Source organism: Adiantum capillus-veneris, chromosome 17, assembly GCF_014529385.1.
Source record: "Adiantum capillus-veneris isolate H3 chromosome 17, ASM1452938v2, whole genome shotgun sequence".
Taxonomy (NCBI): Eukaryota; Viridiplantae; Streptophyta; class Polypodiopsida; order Polypodiales; family Pteridaceae; genus Adiantum; species Adiantum capillus-veneris.
This window is the reverse complement of record NC_140947.1, coordinates 43,528,387-43,555,295: the sequence shown is the minus strand read 5'-3', so window position 1 is coordinate 43,555,295 and position 26,909 is coordinate 43,528,387. Positions and strand designations below refer to the sequence as shown.

At 42.9% G+C, this 26,909-nt stretch overlaps 1 pseudogene; it reads right to left on the bottom strand.

Moving 5' to 3' along the window:
• Window positions 1-11,876: 11,876 nt before the first annotated feature.
• LOC147437122 (uncharacterized) overlaps window positions 11,877-26,909 on the bottom strand; it is a 54,504-nt pseudogene continuing 39,471 nt past the window's right edge.

The following is a 26,909-nucleotide window of genomic DNA, read 5'->3' as shown; positions in this document are numbered from 1 at the left end:
GATAACCATCCTGCAAGGTGAATGGTTCCTCTTTCTTCCCCAAAGCAAGGGCTGACATTATGTCTCTAAAGTCAGGGTCAGTAGCATACTCATCTATCATAGAGGATAGATCATTGTGAGTAGCTATAGAGACCGCATTAACTTTTGGTCGTCATGAAAGTGCATCGGCCACTTGATTGTGCTTACCAGCTATGTGAGCAATATGAAAATTAAATTGCAAAAGAAAATTTGCCCACCTCATTTGTTTGTCGGAAAGCTTGGTTTGCGTCATGAAATACTTGAGACTTTGGTGGTCAGTTCGTAGGATAAATGGAGTCCTCAATAGGTAGTGCTTCCATGTGTCTAGGGCATGTAGAATAGCTAGGAGCTCTTTCTCATAAATGCCCAAGACTCGTTCATCAGTATTGAGCCTTCGGCTCTCATATGCTATGGCATGCCCTTCTTGAAGCAAAACTGCTCCAAGGCAATCACCACAAGTATCACATTGGACCTCAAATGTCTTTGAGAGATCTGGAAGCACGAGGACTAGTTGGGAAGTAAGCTTCTCTTTGAGCTTTTCAAAATAATTTTTCTCCTTAGCAGTCCATACATACTTAACGTTCTTCTTAGTTATGTCATGTAGTGGTCCTGCTACTTGAGAGAATTTTGCTATGAAGCATCTATAGTATGCGCACATACCAATAAAGCTTCGTAGCTCATGTAGATTTCGTGGGTTAGGCCATGGTTTTATTACCTCTAACTTTGATGGATCCATACGGATACCATCGTGAGAGATAATATGACCTAGGTATTGAATCTCTTGAAGGAAGAATTCGCATTTCTTTTGGTTGAGAAAAATCTTGTTCTCCCTCAATGCTTGAAAAATCACTTGGAGATGTTGCTTATGTTCCTCCGAAGACTTGGAGTAGATGATGATATCATCAAAGAACACTCCAGTGAATTGGCGATAAGGTCTAAAAATTTTCTCCATCAAACGATTGAACGTAGCTGGTGCATTAGTCAAGCCAAAAGGCATGACTAGATATTCATAAAGACCAAATGTTGTGCAAAACGCGGTCTTTAGGATATCTTCATCCATTATCCTTATTTGATGACAACCACTCTTAAGGTCAATCCTACTGAAGTAGGTAAAGCCTTGTAGCTTATCAAACAGATCTTCTACCCGAGGCACGGGTAATCTGTTTTTGATAGTGATATGGTTTAGTGCTCGATAGTCCACACACATACGGTATGTACCATCTTTATTTTGCACTAAAAGGACTGGAGAACAAAAGGGAGAGGAACTAGGCCTCACCATCCCTTTGACTACCAATTCCTGTACTTGCCTCATGATCTCCTCTTGTTGAGCTTGTGAGACTCGATAAGGAGGTTTGTTAGGCGGTGAGCTTCCTGGAAGAAGCTCAATGCGATGGTCATCATCCCCTCGTGTTGGAGGTAAGTCCATAGGGATATCATCGATGAACACACCTTGGAATCCTTTTAGAAAATTAGACAAGTCTAACTCTTCTTGATTCCTACCATTTACATTTGATGAAACATTAGTATCTTTTAGAGACTCTTTGACAAAAATCATGTACGCAGAAACTGAGCTCTTCATTGACTTATCAAAAGCAAGAGGATTTACAAGTGGAATAGTGTGACCACGCTCACTAGCATCTATATACATGTTCTTTCCCCTGTAGGTGAAGTAGATTCTCCTTTCAGGGAACTTCATGTTGGTAGCCATGCGATCAAACCATGGCGCCCGTAGGATAGCATCCTCATGTTGGAGAGGAGAGATGAAGAAGTCTTCTTTGTCGACATAGCTTTGGACATGAAGCCTCAACTTCCCAATCAAGGGAGTAACGGAGGCTTGTTGTCCCTTGAAAGTTGCGTCAGTCATTACCATATCTCCCATCTCAAAAGCTTGAATGCCCAACTTGGTGGCCAACTCCATTGATATGAAGTTCAAAGTAGAGCCAGGGTCAAACAAGATGAAGGCATCATGCTCTCTTACCTTTCCCCAAGCATAGGAAAGTGAGCATCCTCTTTTGGAGCTTCGATGGTGGAAGCCCTAGGAGTCTCATTGCGAGTATTCTTCTTGGGGCAAGAACGATAGCCATGTCCTTGCTCCCCACACTTGAAACACTTGTGGTCCTTGCAAAAAGCTTCAAGCTCTTCAGGAGAGAGTTTGTTTTTACCTTTGTAAACACCCTTCTCCTTGGACCGATTATTGTTGTTGTTGTTGTTGTTGGAAGTGACTTGGGAAGTATTTTGAACATTGGTTTTTCCCTTTGCATCATTTTTGTCTTTGTTTTCCATGGGCTTGACATTACGTCTAGCCCCTTGATGGAAATTGATGCATGAAGCAACCATGGTGTGATGGATTACTTTGCTAATAGTACCAAGCCGTTGAGAGTTGATGTATTCCGCCATCTCTTTAGGTAATCCCGCACAGAATTGCTGCCTTTGCTCAGCAAAGTCTATCAGACAGTAGCTTTGAGATGTAAATCCCAAAACTTGTCTACGTACTTGTGGATAGACTCATGAGAGAGAAGCTTCAAGCTGCGCCATTCGGTAAGAACTTTGTCCTTTGCATCGCTTGCAAGGAATTGCTTTATGATGGAAACTCGTAGAGTTTTCCATGTCTTTGGGGCTTCACCATTGCCACGAAGGCTAGCCCACCATTGACGAGCTGATTTTTGGAAGTGCATAGCTACATGGCATAGCTTGGAGGACTCTGTGAAGCCCTCATCTCCAAAGGCCGCATCAAATTGCTGGATGAAGGCCAACACTTTGTCGGTAGCACCAAAGGTGCCATCATAGGTGAGAAAAGAGATACTCTTTCCTCCCTCCTTGAACTTCTTTAGCTTTTGTGACCTTTGCCATGCAGGAAATGATTTGCTATGTCCTCCCCTCTTGTATTCTCTAGGAGAATAGCCATAACTTTCATCGGAAGAGGAGGAAGGTGAAGAAGAAGGAGAAGAGGGTGACCTCTTCCTAGCCCTTTTCTTCCTTTGTTTCCTCTCTTACCTTTCAGAGTGATGAGGAGAAGGACTATGTGTTGATCTTTTCCTCTTGGGAGGAGTGGGCGATCATCTAGACCGCCGTCTTCGTGGAGCCACGTCTTCAGAGGAACTTAAACTTTCATTGCTTTCTTGCCCTTTGGATTCCTCCTCTCGAATGGGAGAGAGTCTTCTTTTGGGGGTCTCTTCAAGAGGCCTCCTAAGCTCTCTCTCCTCTTGGAGAGGAAGGGAAATTCCATAAGCATGAAGTTGTTGAGTAACTTCGGCTTGCAAAGCAGGGTTGCCCATAGCTTATTGCAACCTAGTGATGAGATAATTCACAAACATGGGAGCATCATCATTAGCACCTTCATGTGCAAAATCAAAACTATCAATGTTCATTCTACTCTCTTGATTATTGTCAGCCATGTTAACAAAATTTATGTATGTACTTAGTGTATGCTTTGGCAATTCAAAACCTTAGTTGCCACTCCTCTTATAAGCCTTTGAAAATCGGCTCTTAAGTATCTACACCCACGGCTCAAAGTGGTTAATTATAGAGAGTAGAGGAGTAGGTCTAACATAGAAGAGTTGCCGAGGGCTAGCTCCTTTCGGACTTCTTATGGCTCAATAATGGTAAAGTCGTAGGCAAGTCTAAAACGACTCCATTATTAAGTCCAAAGCTCCCGAGGTGTGCAACATCCCCCACATAGTGGGCTCAACAAAATCGATAATAGATCATAGTTCCACTTACCCTAATATAATTAGCAACATCAACCATTTATAGGCTACTTAAGGACCTCTCTTCTTAAGCAAGAAAAGAGAAACCAAATGCTTTGATACCAATATAATGGAATTGGCCTATTTAGCTTGAGAGTAGCGGAAATTAATGAGAGTACTTTTGAGAAATGACTTTGTGAGCATAGCAGGTGAACATAATTGAAGATAGCAACATCATCATAGCAATTAGTTAACTTGGCATGAACAATACTTTTGCAAGAGAGAGAATTAGAGAACATGACAACAATTGAGGACCGGATTTATGTGGAGCCGCGGTCCCCCCTCCAATAGGCATTTGTATTATGATTTCTCCCATTAAGAGAGACTTGCTACAATACAATCTTTGTGTTCCTTGTGACCTAGGTGATGCAATGAAGATGGAAAGCTTCGTACATCACAAGCATAACATAAAATTGAAGAAAGTTTTAACTATCCCAAGCCTCAGTCCCAAGATCTCAAACACCTTCGAAGGTGGAGAGAGCTAGCAAGGAATGAGGGTAGGGAAGAGGAAGAAGAAACATTTCATAGGAGAAAGAATTAGTTCCTCACCTAGCATAACTCTTGTTGCTAGCATACATAATAGCATAGTAATGAAGAAGAAGGAGATGGCAAGCTTAAGCATTGAAGCATGGCTCTTGGTTGGATTTGCACTCCATAGCCAAGAGTGTTGGTGTAGGCTCTCAACCTCTACTTGCTTGGAGAAGGAGAGGGAGCTCTTGCACTTTGCATAGCACACAATGAGAGTGTTGACAAGCAGGACTAGCACCTCGAGCTAGGTCAGATTCTCGCCTCAAGCTCAGCCCTAGCTTACCTAAGGTCAAAGGACTTTTACACACATTATTGGAGGTCTTCAATGAAGCTAACCCTAAGGTCTTATGCTCCATTGGTTAACCTTGCTCTTTGACAGACCATCTCTCATTTGGGCCCCTTTACCATTGGCCCTGTGTTGAGTTAGATCTATAAGCACATGTCTATATCTTAACACTTGTTCCCGTTTATTCTCCCACATTAAGTGATCAATTTAATATGAGAAAATCATTTGGGTTGGTTAGATATTAGATATTAGATTTTATGACAACTAGGGTGAGGGTTCTATTTCAAAGGTATCAATATAAAACTTTGAAGCTATGGAGCAACATGAGAAAAAGGGGATGTGGTTTGATCCGGTCATAGTGCAAACGTTTCAAGCCTTTGCGTGTTTATTCAATCAAATCCCTTCAATCAATGGTGAAGAAAATGGACCAATTTGATGGTAAATATGTAACAATTTATCCTTGTGGGTATGTAAAGGAGATGGAACTACATCGAGTACCTGAAGCAGAAATGGAGGTACAAAGTTTTGAGCTAGTTGAGGTTCCTGAGATCAGAAAGCATGTAACGAGAATTAGAAACGAGCATAGGGTACATTGGGAAGCATTCAAATTAGCCTTGATGAAAGGGTATTTCATGGAGGACTCCGAAAGGGTGACAAAGAGAACTTTTTTAGGGTGAGTAGTTAGGTCAAAAGAGGGACTTTCACCTACCGAACTTTTAAGGGAATTTAAACGGCGTTATGATCAACTTTCAAGGACTAAAAAAGATACCCTAAATTGAGAGAAGATGGGGCTCTTTTTGCAAGCTGAAGGGAAGGAGATTCAAGAGAAGTTGGGGTTATTACTTGAGGACAAGGATGTTGAACATGTCTTAAGGACCGATTGGAATGAGGTCAAAGATGCAGTATCACTTCTAGCTAAGTGACAATGACGAAGAGATAAGATGATATTCAACCCTCCTCAAGTCCCAAGTGTTCCTGACAGTTCCATAAAGCTTGTTATTGTGGTTCAAAAGAGCGAAAAATCCATTTTAGATGATATTGTTAAAGGAATGCAAGAGCTGAAGTTAAAGCTTGCAAGACTAGAAGAAAAAGGGAAAGCATCAGGCCAATCTACAAGGCAAATAACTCAAAACCAAGAAGGCTTTGTACATAGATTGTGAAAGATTTAAAGATGCTTTGATTAAGGAGATTTTTTCCTTTAAAGATGGCAAGATTCACTCAGGTGAACCAGTTAAGCCCTTGAGGACAAACTTTGGAAAAGGAGGGATGAAGAAGCTAGTTGAGGACAAGCCATGCTATCTCAATGGTTGAGGCAACCCCCTATGGGCTGAAGGTAAAGCCTATTAGCTAGAAGGGAGCCAAGGTACGAGAAGAAGTATCTAATGAATTGTGGCCATGCACGATAAAATCTACCATGAAGGATAAAATTGTGGAGAAGAAGTATGGAGAATTGTGGCCATACGTGATAAAATCTACCATGAAGGGTAAAATGACTAAAGTGGCTTTGCATTAAGCAGAAGATTTCACCTCCCAGAGCAGCTTCTCCACAAGATATACCTATACCTGAAGTGCCTATATAGGAAGCTTCTAAAGAAAAGAAGAAGGAAACAACAAAAGGTAAAGCAAAGAGTCCAGCTTACAAGCTCCAATCTGATATAGAGGCAGTGACCGTTCTCAAAAAGGTTTTGGAAGAGAGGATTTAGAATGGTAAGGATGAATTTACCTTGGGTGAATTCCTTGGCATAGCAAAGGGGGAGTTCCACAAAGAAATCATTGACATTATCAAGAGAAAGCAACAGTCTCTTACTGAAGTTATCCATGTTCAGGGTGAATGAGAAACTTTAAAAGTGCAAGGAGTACATGTTTATGGTAAGCAAGGTGATGAAACTGTTGTTGGATGATACAAGTCTATAGGGGGAGTAAAGCACGTTCGTTTCTTGGATGATGAAGATGAAGTCGATTCAATTCACGAGTTATTACTCCAGGAGTCTTTGAGCAAGAGCAACTATTGAGACCCTAGTAAAAGTGGGAGACTTAGAATAGCCATACATTGCACTGATAAACCATGGGCCAAAGTTCAACTTCATGTCCAATGTAAATCCCTGAGGAACTACTCGATTGAATCCTCCTCCCTACCTCCCTATTTATAGGACCTTGGCCTTGTAGGATTCCCTATCCACGTAGTTGTAAGACAAGGGAAGCTAGAGCTCGAGAGTCCACCACCCAACCTGAGAGTCCACCAACCAACCACCCATTATATAGCAAAGCCCCTGGCCCTTTGCCCTAGTTGGACTCCCCGTTCCACACCGCCTAGCCCGGCCCTGCCCTTGTCTAGTCCGGCCTTGCCGGTGTCCTGACATTACTCCCTCCTTAAGAAGAGTTTTTGTCCTCAAAAACAAAAGTGGGGAACTTCTTCTTAAGAACACTAACGTTTTCCCAAGTGGCACCTTCTTCAGGTCGGTCTTTCCACTTAATTAAGGCTTGTTGACGTACGTGATGACGTGTATGCAACTCATGATAATCAAGAACACGTTTAGGTTCATGCGATAGGGTAGGAGTGTAAGACAGGGGTGACTAGAGCCTAAGAGTCCACCACCCAACCACCCTTTATATAGGCATGGCCCTGGCCCTAGGGACTATACCCTTAATAGAGCTCCCGCCTTGCTTCACTCTCACCACCTCACACCCACCTTGTTGCATCAACTTCACACTATGAAATGTGTATAGAAGTGGCCTCCTTTTATAGGCCAAAAGGGTTTCCCTCTCTCATGAGAGGCAGCCATGTGTAGATAAGTCCAAATCGGACCCTCCAATCCGCCCATGTATGGCCGCCCTTGGGAAGACAAATCCGCTTTTGAATTCGACCACCAGCCACCGGCCATTGACTACCGGCCACCAGCCAACCGACCGGTTGTTTTCCGACCACTTTCTGGCCGCTGTCCGGCCATAATATTCCGGCGAAAAGGAATATTCCAGTGGGCGTTAAAATTTTGGTTTTCGGCGAGTGATTTTTATTTCCGGTGAGTGATTTTTCTTCACGCATGATGGATTCTCCTCATAATGGGGGACTTACAAATGTGCATTTTTACCACAGAAAGTTACAAGGGGTAAATCAGGCTCCATACTTAACAGGCTCTTGGTTGGATTTGCATCACAAAGCCAAGAGTTATTGGTGTAGGCCTCCCTTCTCACAAGCTTGGAGTAGGTGATAAGCTTTCCATTAAAGCTTGAGAAGAGAGAGAGAGAGTCTTCTTTGCTTCACACATGAGATTGTGTGAGTGTGTGTGTGCTAATGCCTTGCAAAAATCAGCCCCCTCTCTCTCTTGGTCAACCCCCCTTGCTAATTACTCATGCTATAGCCCTATTGGACCTCCCCAGCCTCAGCCAATGGAAATTAAGCAGCACAAGTGATAGCCTTCTGATGTGTCCCCCTTTCCCCTTTTGTGAGAGCTTTAGGTAATTATTTAATCCAACTAAACTCTCATTGGACCCCTTTGCCTCCTGGCCAATAGGAATCAGGCAAGCCATTGGGCTGCTAAATGCTCATTGGTCCCCTTGGGAGACTGTCCAATAGTCTTCTAGAGAGCGTAATTTTTATTGGTTCTTTTATTAAGTGTTTTTAAATTAAATAACTAGATTTACTCTAGCCTAATTCTCATTGGTCCACCTCCATGGCCATCCAATAGGATTTGAGTACACCTTGTGGGCATCTGGCCTAGGGAGCTGACATGTGTCCCTCTTTCCCCTTGTGTACAGAGGGAGCTTGTGTGTGTGTGTGTGAGTTTCTCTCTCATCCCCTACTTCTTGGGCTCGTACCCTCCTTTGTAGGCCTTGATAAAGACTTTTGGGACACACACAAAGCATCCAATTCCCCTAATGTTTGACCTTTAGACACAACCTTTGAATTTTGGAACCTTAGCATTTTGGAAGTCTTAATGGGCTGAACCTTAGGGTTTTTTAAGCCCATTGTTGCACATTGCTCTTTTGCAGATGGCCCCCCCTTTGGATCCCTATTTTCCCTCCTTTGGATCCCTATTGTGGTCGGTCTGCTAGCTTAACCAATATTCTAGCTTTTTCTCCCCTGGCACTTCCCCATATTAAATGATCAGTTTAACATGAGAAAATCATTTAGGAGAATTATATGTTGATTATTATGAAACTACGCTTGTCAACGAACATTTTGAAGAGCCAATGTCAGCATATTCATATGGTCTTGGATAAAATCCTTGACCTGTTGGATTTTTTTAGTTGCCAACCCCACCGTAACCGATGACCTAGGTTGGAAATCGTACATTGGTATGAAAGGACTAAATCCCGTCATGACATGCTTAGCATTGTTGTAAGCAAACTCAAGAATAGGTAGATCCTCTTTCCAATCTGATTGGTTCTTGCTAACGTATGCTCGTAGCATATCCTCTAGCATTTGATCGGCAATTTCAATCTGACCATATATTTCAGGATGATCCGTTGTACTGAGGTTGAGTTGTGTGCCCAATCATTTGAACACAACTCCAAAAATGACAGTTAAACTTGGGTCCATGATCACTCACAATGTTACTTGGCATTCCATACAACTTGTATTGATTGTCCACAAATAACTTAGCTAATTTTGGAGTCTTAATTATTGACTTGGTTGGAATAAACTTGCATAGTTTAGTCAACGGGTCTATGACCACCCATACTCAATCATGACCTCGTATAGTGGTTGGTAAACCCACAATGAAATCCATAGAGATACTTTCCCATTTACCATTAGAAATCTCTAATGTATGTAAGAGACCTCCTGCCTTCAGGCACTCTGCTTTATTAACTTGACATTTTTGGCAATGCAAGACATAATCTTGAACATAGCATTGTAAAATTGGCTTGTAAAACTGTAATCGTACGAGGGCAGAAGTCTTCTTAATCCCTGGGTGCCGTGCACTTGGACTGTCGTGACATTCATAAAGAATTTGGTGCCGAATGTTTGTGTTCGTCATACTCTCTCCTTGTGGAGTAGGTACTAATTATCGATGGAAAAATTCTTCCATCTCTGTAGTTCATCACTCATCAGAGGAGAACTGGTGTTGAGGTTAACAACACACTACCAACATTGGAGAGAAGGATCCCTCATTTTCACATGGCTCTACACTTTGGAGTATGCATCGTCATGCTCATATTTTCCCTTAAGAGAATCCAAAAATCCACTTCGAATTTTCGTAAAAATAAGAGATTTGATCTCAATCATACGACTAAGAGAATCAACTACCACATTGTATCGTCCTTTACGATACCTGAGCTTTGTGTCATACTCTTGAAGAATCTGAGCCCACCTGGCTTTTTGACCCTTCAAATCCGTCTGTTGTGTAAACCATTTTATACTTTCATGGTCAAACACAATCTCAAATTGAGCTCCATACAAGTAATGTTGCCATGTCTTCAAGGCATACACTATTGCATAGAGTTTGCATTCATAAGCAGAGTAATTCTACTGTGTTAAATCAAGCTTCTTGCTTTCAAATACAATTGGCCTTCCCTCTTGTAGAAGGGATGCTCCTATAGCACAATTTCTGGCATTTGTTTCTAAAACGAATGGCTTCAAAGAGTGGTAGCTAATGTGTCCTTGTAAGCATCAAAACCTTTTTGCTGAGTGGCACCCCACTGAAAGGTTTTCCCCTTGGCTTTCAGGTGGTCTATCATCGGGACAACAATGTGAGCATAGTTTTTAACAAAACTTTGATAAAAACCTACAAATCCCAAGAAAATCTGTAACTCTTCTAGGTTTCTGGGAGAAGGCCACCTACGAATGGCATCCACTTTGGATTGATCCACATGTAGCCTATTAGCTGAGATGACATGCCCTAGATAGTGAATTTCCTCCTTGAGAAAATCACATTTCGACTCTTTGGCAGATAACTTGTTTGCTTGTAGCAATTCAAACACCTACCGTAGATGTTGCAAGTGCTCTTCTTCAGAAGCACTATACACGAGAATTTCATCGAGAAATATGATAACAAACTTGCCCAAATACGGTCTCAAGACACTATCCATTAGCGCCATGAAAGTTGCGAGCACATTGGTTAACCCAAAGGGTATAACCAGAAACTTGTAATGTCCAAAACTTGTTTGGAATGTAGTTTTAGGTATATCAGCAAGTTGAATTCGTACTTGGTGATATCTCGACTACAAGTCGATCTTAGTAAAAATATGAGCATGAGTGGGCTTGTCAAACAACTCATCCACTCGTAGTAATGGGTACTTCTTCTTAACAGTTATCGCATTTAAACCACGGTAGTCAATGCACATACGCATGCTATCATCTTTTTTCTTCACCAATAGGATAGGAGAAGACCACGGTGAAGAACTAGGTCGAATAAACCCTCTACTGAGATAGTCAGCAAGTTGACGTTCCACCTCAGTAGCCTTAGAATGCTCATTTTGTAGGGTGGTTTACTGCCTGCAACCGCATATATGCCATGTTGCACAGATTGTGTCAGCGATAATCCTGGTGGTAAATCATTGGGAAAAACATCTTGATATTCCATTAATAATTTTTTAAATTGATTAGCAACATTTGCTTGTTTAGGAGAGAGATTAGAAGCCATTACTGGGAGAGAAGAGACAGAAGCATGCGGCGTTGAGGAATTGTTAACAGAATCAACATTTGAAATAAAATAACATAAAGAGTAACACAAGCAAACTTCTTCTATTGTATTATCAGAAGTGAGCTTCATAAGCTCTGCTGTACATATGAGTGGTGATGAAGGCACATTCCTCTCTCCTAGCAACAACACATGTGCGCCATATGGGATACAAACATCAGACTGAAAGTTTCTTCTTTTCCATCTCTACTACTCGATTACTAAGCTATGCTAAGAGCTTCCCCATGAGCAAGTGTACATGGAATATCAATTCTCTTGCTTGAAAAATACTTCTTTTCACCTTCATCTTCCTCTTTCCTCTGCAGTTCCTTTCTCCCCACTGGGGTGTTTAGGGTTTGGAAAGGAGGGTTATACCATGGAATTTTGAATAACACAATCTTCTTGATTCAGGCAAGGCTCCGTAAGAGCACACACATGTATTGTAACAAAGCTCTCTCTTTAGAGGATTATGATACAAGTTCTTTTGGGGGGGATCGGCTCCAAGAAAATCCAGTTCTCATCAAGTTGTTAATCTTAATTGGTTATTCTCATTTTATGTGCATGGTTAAAGTGTTTTAATGTATATTTATGCTCATCGTAGCTACACTTAAGTGACGGTCCTAGGTTATGCAGCCATTCTCGACCAAGTACCACATCTGCTCGCTCCATATTCATAACCTAGAAATCCAAGGATGTGGCATACCCTTGAGTTTCCAACAATACAACTCTCACTTGAGTGTCCCACACCTCAGCATCATGGCCATTCATCATCGCTACATTGTAACGGCAGGAACTCAGAGTTTGGGGCAACTTGAGTTGTTTCATTGACCCACAATTAGTGAAATTGTGCGTGGCATTGTCGTCTACCAAGATACGCACCTTGTGTCCTTGAATAGATCCGTGCATACGCACTAGCTCATGTGGACTAAAGGTATGCTGCCACATGGAGGTTGTTACACAACATTCATGCACCACCTCGGTGTGTGTTACCTCCACATTGGAGAAATGTGAGGAAGACTTAAGAGGCAACAACTACACCATGTGCAGTGCTCTCTTCCTGCCCTGGGCAATATATTTCCCATTAGTACAATCCTTTTTGCCATGGCCGCTTCCTAAACATTGAAAACATAACTTTTCTTTTTTTGCCTTCTCAAACTCTTCTGTAGAGAGAGGCCCTCTAGACCCCTTAGGTTTCTTGGATGCCTTTGAATTGGCTATTATAAACTTTGTCTTATTGTACCCACGTTATGTACGTGTATTACCATGTGTATTTTTAGGCACGTGATTGTGCTGTGTCTTATCATCAGGATCATCGTGGATGTGAGCTTGCACTATAGCCTCCTAAGGCGTTTTGGGATCCTGAGTCTTAACATGGTTTTTAAGCTCTGGTGTCAAACCGTGGATAAACCCACACACTTGCTGAAAGATATCTACCCCCTCGAGGTTGAGGATGACATCCCAATAGTGCAAGATATATTCCAACAATGATTTCTATTGTCACATGGAACACGTATCCCAAGCCGACCAATTTGTGTCCGCTTCATTTGTGGATAGAAATTCCTTTCCAAAGATCGATAGCCTCAGAGGCTACCCAAGAAGTGTTGTTATTGATTAAATTGCCATTTGAATCCGGCCCACGGTGCAGATCTCGCTCAAAAGTATTGAATATGGCGAGGGTTTTGAACCACAAATTACAGTCCTTCTCTTGAATTCTCGTAATTGCCTTCTTGAATTCTCACTTACTGAAGAAGTGGTATGAATTTCTGAATTTTCAAAATTTTCTGCGTGTAGACAACCTGTGCTACACCTCGGTTTCTCACCCCAATACAACGACTTTCCGCGGTGCCGAGAACGGAGAGCAAAGAGGTGGGGGGGGGGGGGGGGGGTGCACCCTCCCTTGGAGCAATTTTAATTGCCCTAAGGCCCTTGGACTTGGGCATCTAAGTGAGAAAAGGAGGCCTGTTGAGCGATGGCGTCGGACAACAGTAGCGCGCGAGAGTGGAGAGAGAGAGAGAGAGAGAGAGAGAGAGAGAGAGAGAGAGAGAGAGAGAGAGAGAGAGAGAGAGAGAGAGAGAGAGAGAGAGAGAGAGAGAGAGAGAGAGAGAGAGAGAGAGACCGTTGTGGTCTGTTATGCCTTGCGCCTCAGCAACGAGAAGGGCCCCGCTCCCCTTGCGACCTTGACGAGCCCGTTTTGTCACGATTTTATGCAGGTCGACCCGATCCCTTTCTTCTTGGCTAGGGTTGCTGCACGCAGTGCTTCTTCTTGGTCTTTACCCCTTTTTGCATGAGCTGCAACCACATGCACTTGATGAGAGGCCACGCCCTCTTTCACAAATCTCCTAAGCTCTGATACCAGTGTTAATCCCTGAGGAACTGCTTGACTGAATCCACCTCCCTACCTCCCTATTTATAGGCCCTTGGTCTTGTAGGATTCCTTGCCCACGTAGTAGCTGGCCCTTGGCCCAGTCCTTGACCCCCCAAGGTTTCCCTTGGCATGACATCCAAGAGTCTATATGTCAAGCCTAGGGTAAGACAATCCAAGGCCAAGGGCCAAGCCGGGGGGATTCACTCTATATACAAAATGGAATGCCACCTGCGAGCGGACAACTTTGATAAAACCCCTATATACGACTCATATTAGGGAATAGTCCCCCCCTTTCTACACTTATATGACAATCAATGTAGAAAACTATCATACCCCTATCTTACATATAAAATTTAGGTCTCACATTATCTAACTAAGTAAAAAAGAGTGTGTAGCATAGAGACTGGCAATGTACTAAGGAACCACTTCGATTGATAGCTAGATGTACCATCAATGGGTCTTGGTTTGACTTTCCAACTATGCGCCCGTTCAGCTTTCACTCTAGCTACTCGTCCAATTTTGACCCATCTGAATTACTCAAAAAAACATGGTTATAAAGTTGTGCTAGGTTCTCCGTTTAAATTTGCATCTATACAAACTCTTTATAGCTTTCATCCCTCTACAAATGAACTAACAAAACAAGCACTGATACAAAGCATTGTTAGTTCTTGCATGTATCTTTGTAGATATTGACTTACAAGTTCAAGGGAAGACTCTTTTGGTAAGCCATAATTTTGAAACACAAAAACTTCCTCTCATTTTTCCCTTTTTTCACTTCTCCCCCCCATAAATATGATACCTCCTCCCTTATTTTTAAGCTTGGGAGATAAATTATTGGGGGTCTGTCCCTAACTTATACGCTTATGTAACTTGTAAAAAAAACCCCCTCCCCTGCACTTACGTGGTGCCATAAGTTTTCCATGGTGAATCCCTCGGGGGGCCAAGACACACATGCTCTACAGGGGGCCTATAATTAGCAGGCTAAGGACCTATATTATGCATGGTTGGATGGAGATGTGCACGTGCTAGTCCCTAGTCTATTATATTGGTATCACAACGAGGTGCAACCATGGAGGAGGGGGGGAAGCATGGACGAGCCATGGTAGCATGCGTGGATGCTCTCCCCCCCCCCCCCCCCCCCCCCCCCCCCCCCCCTCTCTCTCTCTCTCTCTCTCTCTCTCTCTCTCTCTCTCTCTCTCTCTCTCTCTCTCTCTCTCTCTCTCTCTCTCGGGATCTCTTGCTCTTTCGGCTACAAGATCTCTCTCGCCATGGAGATGGAGGTGGGAGGCACGATTTTGGGCAAGCCACAAAATCTCAAGAGGGGCGTGAGACCAACGGCTTGCATGGTTGCGGATCTTGGGTTGATGGCAATGGCCATGGGAATGTTCACTTGCAAGAATGAATACAAACCAGTGAACCAATACCATTTGGAGCATGGCTGGCACAAAAAAGGAGCACCTTAAGAGGTGCGCTTCATGGTGGGGAGGGCCGTTCATGCTAGACTTAGGGTTGTAGGGATGCACACACAGCTTGGAGAAGATGAAGAAGCTCAAGGCACACAACAAAGAGTGTATTTCTTAGTACACTATAGAAATATAAGTTAGCCCTAGGATGATGGGTATATATACAATGCACCTCAATGTGCTTCATGCGAGCATGAAAAACCGGTTTCCTTGCAACTGCCAATGCACTTAGACTGTCAGTGTAGATGATGTTGGCAGTGTCCTATCTAACACCCAAATCAACTATGAGGCATCTGAGCCATACACACTCAACCGTAGTTGTGAAGACTACCCTGTGCTCAGCTTCAAAATTGGAAGTGGCCACAATAGGTTGCTTCTTACTCAGCCATGACATGCACGAACTACCGACGATCATGAAATAAAAACCACTTGTGGACACGCACGTGTCATAACAACCAACCCAATATGAGTCCAAAAAATCATTTTGATCAGGAAGCAATGATCCCCCTTGGGATAAAACAACCCAAGATGTAAAGTTCCACTCAAGTAACGAAAGATCCTCTTGGCAGCCTGTCAATGCTTAGACCTTGGGCTATGCATAAATCTAGTAATCTATGAGATTGAAAACTAAATAACTGGCCTCGTATTGCATACATAAATCTCACATAAATAAGGCATCCCTGATAAAGAGTGACATTGGTAGGATCACCAGCATTGTCAGGACAAGGGCAAGGCCAGGGAGTCATGGACTACGGCCAAGGGCTAGGCTAGGCAGTGTGGACAAGGGATCCGTCTAGGGCAAGAGGCTAAGAGACTGCCTTTATAATGGGAGGTTGGGAGGAGGATTCCAAGGTCTAGCTACCCTAGGCTTTATACTGGTATTAGAGCCACTCTTTTTTTGGGGGACATAGGCATGAAGAGCTACTCTTTTTTTCATGTCATGCAAGCCACAGGAAGCCGCACAACGGGCATGGCTGCTTAGCAGGGAGCGTCGAAGACCCTAGTCTCCACGGGATCCGACCCCATCGAGAGGAGTGAGCAGAGGCGAGGAGGGCCAACTTGAGCGCCCTTGAGCTCGACAGGTGCGCGCAAGGCGGAGGGCAAAACCCGTCACAGGGGCTGCCTCGGTCGAGCCCCACAGCGCGCTGTCTCTCGAGTTTTCCCCTCTTGCTCGTAGACGAAGCCACTGCCTGCCATTGCCATCGTTTGCAAGATTGGGCCTTGCCATATTGGGCCGCCCCAAAAACTTTAGGGCAAACCTAAAATAAGTTTAGGGCGAGTACCCACAGTGGTCGCAGCCTACAAAGGCGTACTTGGCCATCATCAGCAAGCATACTCGGCCACCATCGGCAAAGGGCTGGGTCTTTTTCCGCACATAGCAGTTGATAATTACTGTACGAAATTGCAGTATTGTATCAAGCTTAATCTACGACGGCTTGTAAGTTTTCAAACAAGTATCCAACATCACTTGTTTTCAAGGAAGCTAGAATCAACGGCAACGCGTTCAAACAGTCTACGTGAATGGGTGGACTTACGGGTTGGTTAACTCTTTGACAACCAACGTAATTAGCATAGCTAATTACCGTTTGTAGTACATTCTACGGCTACGGGATTGTTTTTCAAATCAAGGTATTCTTCTTTCTCTTTCTTACACTGCACGGTGTTGCCATGGATTTAGATATCAATATCACCTTTGATTTTGAGCATCATATGCCTGATCCTTCCCATGACGGCTTGCGGCTAGCTACTCTCACGGAGGGTGCCCGCGACGCTACGGTAGGTGATGATGCTTATGAATTGCTCGATATTCAGGAATTTTGTGCACTTTAGACATGCATCTCAGTAATGGAAGGAAATTTTGCATCTTTAAATGAAAATGTCACTAAATTATCCACGTTAGTGATACAATTTATGCAGCAGCACACCAAGGGTCCTGTTAACACACACATGCATGAGCACACTGCCAATCAGGGGCAAGGCCCTTCTGATCATGGACAAGGTCCATCTCCGAATTCTTTGCACATTCGCGACTGCAAAGGAGGTGGACGAGTTGTTGAAAAACACCAAACCACCGACTTTTAAGGGAGAAGACTGGGATTGCAATAAGGATGCAGTGAATATCTTTCTCAGGAAGTGGGATGGAATTCACGCCTTACGATGTACTCTGGATGTAGTCAGAGCACTGCAAACAAGTCTGACTATGGAAGGCAAGGCCTACAAATGGCGTATGTCTCTCAAGGAGAAGAATATCATACCACAAAGTTGGGCAGCCTTTGAGGCTATATTTTTGCCTATAAATGAGGCAAATCGAAATTGGACGGCTCGGAAAACGTGTTCCATGCGCCAACACCCATCATTACTTGAATATATCTCTCACTATCTGATGTTATCCTCAAGTTGGAAGGACTAGACACCTTTCAACAAGTACGTGGGTTTATTTGCGGTCTGACACTAGAGCTTAAGAAGCACGTCAAGACTCAGGACCCTAAAACACTTGAGGAGGCCATAGTGAAAGCACACATTCATGATGATCCAGATGAAAAGAAATCACATAATAATCACATGCCTGCTAATACACATGGTAATACACGCACATAGTATGGGCACAATAAAAGGAAATTTATAGTAGACAATTCTTAAGTAGCTAAAAAACCCAAGGGGTCCCGTGGTCCTCTCTCTTCTGCGGACTTTGATAAGGATAAAAAAGAGAAGTTATGCTTTCAATGCTTGGGAAGTGGCCATGGCAAAAAGGATTGTCCCAAGGGGAAATTTGCTGCTCATGACAAGGAGAAAGCAGTGCACACGGTGCAACTACTGCCTCTTGAGTCTTCCTCACGATTCTCTACGGTGGAAGTAACACACACCGAGACGGTGCCACTCACAATTTCATTAATTATGCATTAGTGAAAAAACTCAAATTGCCCCAAACTCCGAGTTCCCACCGCTACAAGGTAGCAATGATGAATGGTTATGATGCCGAAATATGGGATACTCAAGTCCGAGCTGTGCCGTTGGAAATACAAGGCTATTCCACATCCTTGGATTTTCAGGTTATGAACATGGAGAGGGCAGATGTGGTACTTGGTAGGGAATGGTTGCATAGCCTAGGACCATCATTGAAGTGTAGCTACAAGCACAACAGCTTGATGTTTGAATCCCATGGCGCACATGTGTTGTTGTTAGGAGAGAAGGATGTGCCTTCCTCACCACTGATATGTAAAGCCGAGCTTATACAACTCCTTTTTTATAATGAAATAGATAAAGTTTTCTTGTGTTACTCATTGTCTCATTTTCTTTCCAATATTGAATCTATTGAATATTCCTCAACGCCGCATGCTTCTCTCTCACCTCTTCCACCAATGGCTATTTCTCAACAAGCAAAGGTTTTTAGTTACTTATAAAATTTATTAAAGGAATTTCACGATGTTTTTCCTAATGATTTACCAAAATATGTGGAGCACACTCCCTTGCAACCTGTTTCACTTGATACCCACCTTCATACAATTTTTACACTTCCTTCGGAGAAAGGTTTGTGCCAATTTACACTGGCCAAATAGTTGGTATTGGCCCAGGTTGTGTGTCGATATTGCTATCCAAAATATGACAATGTAAAATGTGCTCATGACAAAACCAAAACCATTAAATTTTTGAGATCATTCCCCTCGGATGTTTGCGATATCCTTCAAAAGAGGGAGTTGGAACTCCCACACAAGAGCCTGCAATAAACCTACAATATCTTCTCCCCCCGTTAGGCATTCCTCTATGCATCACTTTGCTACCTTTATGGGTGCATCAAATAGCCCACATTGCTTCGTTAATTTTACTCTCCTTTACCATGGACCCTTCCTCTTCATTCCTCTTAAGAGGGGTGTTTGACACCTCTTCACCTATAAAATTTACCTTCCTTGGCTGCCCACTTGGACATTCCTTTGTGATTGAATTATACTTTGTCAATGAGTACTCATCCTCAATATTAATCATCTCTGTTGACAACCTCTTCTTTCGAGAAGTTCCCTCAATAGCTTCATTCACAAGGCGGGTGACATAAGATAGTTGATTACTTACCTATTCGGCAAGCTTTTGTAAGGATGGGCCCTTCCCTAAATGTTTTCACTATAAGTAGGAAATAGCTTTGGTACTTTGGAGAATTGCATTAGCTAGGTCGGTGGTGCATGCATCATACAACAAAATCTGCCTCTTGAATCCCTCTCATGCAAGCCAGCTCCCATGTTTGCTCTCAACAAAATTTGTGTGTGGAGTGTTGGGGCCCTCCCTGCTCTTTTCAACAGATGTCATGATGCTACCCCATGCTCAATGTGCACCTCCGACGAACTTAACCATGAATCCATGTATGTAAGATTTTTGTCCATGCAATTTCCTAATTGCCACCATTGTCGTATCAATCGAGCTTTGACAACAACTGCCTCCTTGGATGATGCTTGTCTGGGGCTTGTCTCAAGCATTCTCTTGGCCCTCCATCACATTGTCATTACTGCCATTGAACACATGGTGCATTGCATTCCATTTTGCTTGCGCTTCATCTGCCATGAACCCAAATTTGCAAGTTCACACCCATGTTTGACCAATGTCTCATTGAAGCATTCCCAAAAGAGGCATTGCGAGTCCATGCCCTCTTCCTTCATTTTGCATGTGGCTATAGTGAGCGAGTCTTGCATGCTATCCCACAAAGGAAGGAAAATCATATTCTTGCGGAATAATGCGATATATAACACATAGTATGTGAAAAGAAACACACCTTGGATCGTATATATGGTACGCCATTGTTACCCAATGTGTGACCCATCTAGTGTGATCAAATTGCACCCAAGTACTGCACATATCACCTGTTCCATTTCGCCTCATGTGGTTCACTAGGTCGACCCCAAATGATGGACCCACCGTTGAAATTTTGAAAACAAAGCACTTCTCCCCTTCCTTACCCTGCCCCATAAATTGGCTACCTTGGAAGAAATCATAAGTGCAATCTTGTTTCAACTTGAGAAGTGCGTTGATAGCAAATAATTTGTTAGGACAAGGGTCCTGTACCCTAAGAACTAGGATAGTCATGGACTGCGGTCAAGGGTCGGGCTAGGCAGTACGTGTGGACAGGGGATCCGTCTAGGGCAAGGGGCTAGGAGCCCGCCTATATAAAGGGAGGTTGGGAGGAGGATCCGGGGAAACCTAGTTCCTAGTTCTTACACTGGTATCAGAGCATATGAGTCTCTTTCTCTCTCTCTCTCTCTCTCTCTCTCTCTCTCTCTATAGGCGTGGTCTCCTTAGATCCCTAAAAGCAAGTTATTTTGGTGAGAACCGTGGTTTTTTGGGGGCTTTTCCAAAATTAGACTTTTTTTTTCCAAAACGGGACGCCTTTTCCGTTTGGGAACGAAGTGTGTGGTGCATGAAACCGGGAGGTTCTTGACTTGGAGGAGGCGCCATGGAGCAATAGAGCAGGGCGCCAACATCTCTCGGCCCTACCCGGCTTCGGATCGCTTCTCTTTCATCCTCAGCGACTCGTGCTGTGCAGAGGCTGCTCACTAGCTTTTTTTTTTCCCTTAAAAAATCGCTTGTTTCCCATTCAACGGCCTATTGGCCATGGCCCTTGAACTTGGCCACTAGTAGTGGCCCTTCCCACAGGCAAGGCAACCCCTCGTGTGCCGGCAATCCTCCCCTGAGTTCGGGTGATCCAGTGGAAGGCAAAAAAAACCGCACCTCTTTGTGGAGCAGGCATACCTCATCACTCCGAACCGGTTGCAAACCAAATTTGGCAGTTTCGCACACCACAAAAAAGAACCGATTTTCCGTTTACATCAGATGCAAATCCAATTATCGGCTACTATGCATAGATCTGTGTTTGCCACTGCATCCTCGGTTGCAAATCAATTGCTGATTTAGCGGTGGCTTGGGATTTACAATCCGACTTCAAATTCGACGTTCAATTCAGTTGAAGACATCATTACCCAGTTAATTATAGCAATCTGCTATGGGTACGATTAAGTGCTGAGACGATTCACTGCTACGACACAGAGTTCGCTATACTTTGCAAGTGCTACCAACATTAGGTATTTTTCTGATTACTTCTTACACTGCACTGTGTAGCCATGGATTCAGATATCAACATGACATTTGATTTTGAGCAAAGTACTCCCGACCCTGCCAATGACGGCTCGCGGCCGGATACTCTCAAGGAGAATACCCGCGATGCTACAGCAGGAGACGATACTTATGAACTGCTCGATATTCAAGAATTTCGTGCACTTCAGACATGCATGACAGTCATGGACGAAAATTTTAAGGCTTTAAATGACAATGTCACTAAACTTTTCACATTAGTCATTCAATTGCTGCAACAGCAGACTAAGAGTACTGCTGACACCCACATGCATGAGCACGTTGGACCACAAGGGCAAGGTACAATTAATGAACCACTGCATCATCTCACTGCCAAAGAAGTAGATGATTTGTTGAAGAATTTTAAACCACCAGTTTTCGAGGGCAAAGACCGGGACCGCAATAAGGATGCAGTGACCATCTTCCTCAGTAAATGGGATGGAATTCACGCCTTGCGACGTACTCCGGATGCAGTAAGAGCTCTGCAAACGAGCTTAACTCTAGAAGGCAAGGCCTACAAATGGTGGATGTATCTCAAGGAGAAGAACATCATACCACACAGTTGGGCAGCCTTTGAAACATCATACCACACAGTTGGGCAGCCTCAAACTCCGAGTACCCACCGCTACAAGGTAGCAATGATGAATGGACACGATAGTAAAATATGGGACACTCAATGCCGAGCTGTTCCGTTGGAAGTACAAGGGTACTCTACTTGTTTGGATTTTCAAGTTATGAACATGGAAAGGGCTGATGTGGTTCTTGGTAGGGAGTGGTTGCATATCCTAGGACCATCACTGAAGCGTAGCTATGAGCACAACAGTTTGATGTTTGATTCCCATGGCGCACATGTGTTGTTGTTAGGAGAAAAGGATATACCATCATCACCATTGATTTGTACTGCTGAGCTGATGCAGCTCGTTTTTGATAATGGAATAGAACAGGTTTTCTTGTGTTATTCACTGTCTCATTTTCTTTCTAACATTGAGTCTGTTGAACTTTCCTCAACGCCGCATCTCTCTCCTCTAGTCCACCAATTTCTAATTCTACACAAGCAAACGTTGCTAATCAGTTACAAAAATTGTTAATGGAATTTCAAGATGTTTTTCCTAATGATTTGCCATCAGGTTTACCGTCGACACATTCAGTGCAACATGGCATTGACGTGACTGCAGGCTGTAAGCCTGTTAGTAAACCACCTTACTGTATGAGTTACTCAGAGGCTGCTGAGGTGGAACGTCAGCTTGCTGACTACCTTAGCAGAAGGTTTATACAACCCAGTTCTTCACCATGGGCTTCGCCTATACTTTTGGTGAAGAAAAAGGACGGCAGTATGTGCATGTGCGTAGACTACCGGGGCTTAAATGCGATTACAATTAAGAACAAATACCCATTGCCAAGGGTCGATGAGTTATTTGATAAGCTAACTCATAAATGATTTTTTTCAAAAATTGACTTGAGATCAGGATATCACCAAGTTCGTATTCGGCTTGCCGATATACCTAAGACTGCATTCCGAACACGGTTTGGTCATTATGAGTTTTTGGTGATGCCCTTTGGGTTAACCAATGCGCCCGCGACATTCATGACACTTATGGATAGTGTCTTGAAACCATATTTGGGCAAATTTGTCATTGTGTTCCTCGATGACATTCTAGTTTACAGTGCCTCTGAAGAAGAGCACTTACAACATCTCAGGCAGGTGTTTGAGTTGTTACGAGCAGACAAGTTATAGGCCAAGGAATCTAAATGTGATTTTCTCAAGGAAGAAATTCATTATTTAGGGCATGTCATTTCAGCTAATGGCCTATACATGGATCAATCCAAAGTGGATACCATCCGGAAATGGCCACCTCCTAAAAATATGGAAGAATTACATATCTTTTTAGGCTTCGCAGGTTTTTATCGAAGGTTCGTTAAAAACTATGCTCACCTTGCCATACCTATGACGGACCAACTAAAAGGCAAAGGTAAGGCTTTTCAGTGGGGTTCCGCTCAACAGCAGAGTTTTGACACACTCAAAGATGCATTAGCTACAGCTCCTATACTGGCTATTGTAGATCCTTTGAGACCATTCGTTTTGGAAACGGATGCCAGTGACCGTGCTATTGGAGCAGTCCTGTTACAAGACGGACGGCCAATTGCATTTGAAAGTAAGAAGCTGGATGCAGCTCAACAGAATTACTCTGCTTATGAACGTGAACTCTATGCAATAGTGTTTGCCTTAAAGACATGGCGTCACTATTTGTATGGTGCTCAGTTTGAGATTGTGTTTGACCATGAAAGCATCAAATGGTTTACACAAAAAACAGATTTAAAGGGTCGCAAAAGCCAGGTGGGCCGAGATCCTTCAGGAATATGATGCCAAGTTAAGGTATCGCAAAGGCCGATACAATATAGTGGTAGACGCTCTCAGTCGAATGCCAGAGATCAATTTTCTCTTGTTCACGGAACTTCATAGTGAATTTTTAGAATCTCTCAAGGGCAAATATGAGCAAGATGAAACATATTCCAAAGTGTGGAGCCATGTTCAAAAGAGGGATCCTTCTCACTCCAATGTAGGTAGTGCACAATTAACCTCCACACCTAGTTCTCCTTTATCAAGTGATGAACTACAGCGATGGAAGCATTTTACCATCGACAATGGGTACCTACTCCACAAGGGGAGAGTTTGTGTACCGACGGACACAGACATTCGGCGCCAAATTCTTTATGAATGTCATGATAGTCCAAGTGCGGAGCACCCGGGGATTAGAAAAACTTATTCTCTCGTACGACGACAGTTTTACTGTCCAGGTTTACATGGCTTTGTTCAAGCTTATGTCTTGCATTGCCAAAAATGTCAAGTTAACAAAGCAGAGCGCCTAAAAGTAGGAGGACTCTTACATCCTTTGGAAATTCCCAATGGAAAATGGGAAAGTATCTCCATGGATTTCATAGTAGGTTTACCAACCACTATACGAGGTCATGACTCAGTATGAGTGGTCGTAGACAGATTGACTAAACTATGTAAGTTTATTCCGACCAAATCAACGGTTAAGACACCAGAACTAGCAAGATTATTTGTGGACAATCTATACAAATTGTATGGGTTGCCAAGTCATATTGTTAGTGACCGTGACCCAAAGTTTAACAGCCACTTTTGGAGAGCTGTATTTAAACGATTGGGTACACAACTCAACCTCAGTACAGCTGACCATCCAGAAACACATGGTCAAACGGAATGGGTGAACCAGGTGCTAGAGGATATGCTAAGAGCATACGTCAGCAAAAAACAGACAGACTGGGAAGAATACTTACCTATTCTTGAGTTTGCCTACAACAGTTCTAAGCATGTCACAACAGGCTTGAGTCCTTTCATGCTCATGTACGGGTTTCAACCTAGGTCACCAGTTACGGTGGGGTTGGCAACCGAAAAACTCCAACAGGTTAAGGATTTTCTCCAAGACCACATGGATATGATGAAACTTGCTCGTCAGAACGTCCGACAAGCACAGGATCGGTATAAGAAATACGCTGATGAGAAACGTCGGCAAGTTACCTTCGAAAAAGGGGAGGAAGTATTTTTACGTGTGCCAGAACATTCAGAAAGTCTAAAAACTGGACCGACACCTAAATTATATCCTCGATATTGTGGACCTTTCAAAATACTCAAGTGAGTTGTGCCTACAAATTACTACTACCATCACACTCTCGCATTCATCCGGTATTTCATGCAAGCCGTCTACGAAAGCGGTTACATGGGGACGACAACGTCATTGACCAATAGGTTTTGGTTGATTACCTTGAACCTCGTACGTTACCGCATGAACCTGAACGTGTTATGGATTACCATGAGTTGCGTACACGCCATCATGTACGACAACAAGCCTTAATCAAGTGGAAAGACTGACCTGAAGAAGGTGCCACTTGGGAAAACATTAGTGTCCTTAAGAAGAAGTTTCCCACTTTTGTTTTCGAGGACGAAAACTCTTCTTTAAAGGGGGAGTAATGTCAGGACAAGGGTCCTGTACCCTAAGAACTAGGATAGTCATGGACTACGGCCAAGGGTCGGGCTAGGCAGTGTGGACAGGGGATCCATCTAGGGCAAGGGGCTAGGAGCCCGCCTATATAAAGGGAGGTTGGGAGGAGGATCCGGGGAAGCTTAGTTTCTAGTTCTTACATAATTCTTTGGTCGGCCCACTCCGCATCGAAGAAATAGATTGTCAAAACGTAATGGATAAATTCAATGAAGGGAGCATTACAAACATATTAGTTCTACATAAAATAAATTATATTTTGGAAAGAAACCTATTATACTTTATGAAAAGGGATTGTTATCGAGGGATCCATCTCCTCTGCCATGGCATATAATTGTTGCTCACCATTTTTTTGACCTGCACCATTGACTTGAAGAATAGTCCCCGACACTATTTTTTTTGCCAAACATATCTGCACTTTCTTAGCACGTGCTTGGTGGTCAACAACAAGGACCCTTCTCAACATTTCTTTGGTTTTTTCCATGAGAGATTTTGATGTGCCATCGCAAATGTCATGAGATTACATGCCTTGATGAATTAATATCCTATTGCATGTCTCATCTGACATCATCACATACTACACAAGACATTCACAAGTTCCAATGCATAATGGAGCACTGGAACAAAAGTGACATACTACTTTGCTTGATGAAGTCTCACACTCCTCGTCGGGCGTTGATGCCCTCAATAAACTACCACAAAAGTGTGCACAATTAGAATACACATAGGTTACAAGTTTGGGACAAACCTCATTGATGCACTTCAAAGATCCAATGCATTGACTTTGTCGTGCAACTCCGAAGAAGAGTATGTTGGATGTTTGTGGCTTTGTCCAAAGATGAGAGTCGTATCAATGTTCCATGGAGTTCATTGCATGCACTTTTCCCTTAGTCAGTGGAAACTAAAAAAATGACAACATCATTGTAACATTTGGGAATCTCTATCACCTTCACAATAAGATCAATACTCGATATGATCTTTGTTAAGGTGTTCTTCTTTGATGCGGACCTCAAAATATCCGCGACTATTTCCATCTGCTGCAAGTGGTGAAGCTTGCAAACAATGTTGGAATGACACATGTTTCTCATTAGGGATACTCAAATCAATAAATTTAGTTGTGTTTGGTTGAAATGCTAAAGGGGTGGTGGCAAAGAGGCTCTTAAGAGATGGTGTTGATGATGGTGCTGCGACGTTAACTTTGTAAACACTAGACAAGCACTCCTCCAAAACATATGCACCTTCACCAAGATGATTGATAGTATGCTCCAAAGACACATATATTTGCTCTATTCCAATGTCAATAATAGCATCTAGAGAAATATACTTGAAAAGAGAAGCTTGATCAAATAGAAAACTTTCAAGTATAATTATTTTTTCATTAAACAACGAAAAAGATTGAACCAAAGCAGAGAATTGAGAGTACAAGCCATATGAGAGAGAATATTTACAAAAAAGAATATTTAGAAGGAAGTTGATTGAGAGATAAAAAGTACTATAGCATAAGATCCTCTTAAAATTAAAAGAGATTAAGCTTATATAGCAAGTAAAAATAAGTATCCGTTAGGATTAATCGAATAATATTTATTATTGCATTTTTTTTCTCAAAAAGATATTTTCTTAAACTTAAAAAAAAATCAATGCCCTCTCACTCTCTCCCCCCTTAGCATGTTTAGGATCTCCATTTCATTTCAATATTCTCTCTCTCTCTCTCTCTCTCTCTCTCTCTCTCTCTCTCTCTCTCTCTCTCTCTCTCTCT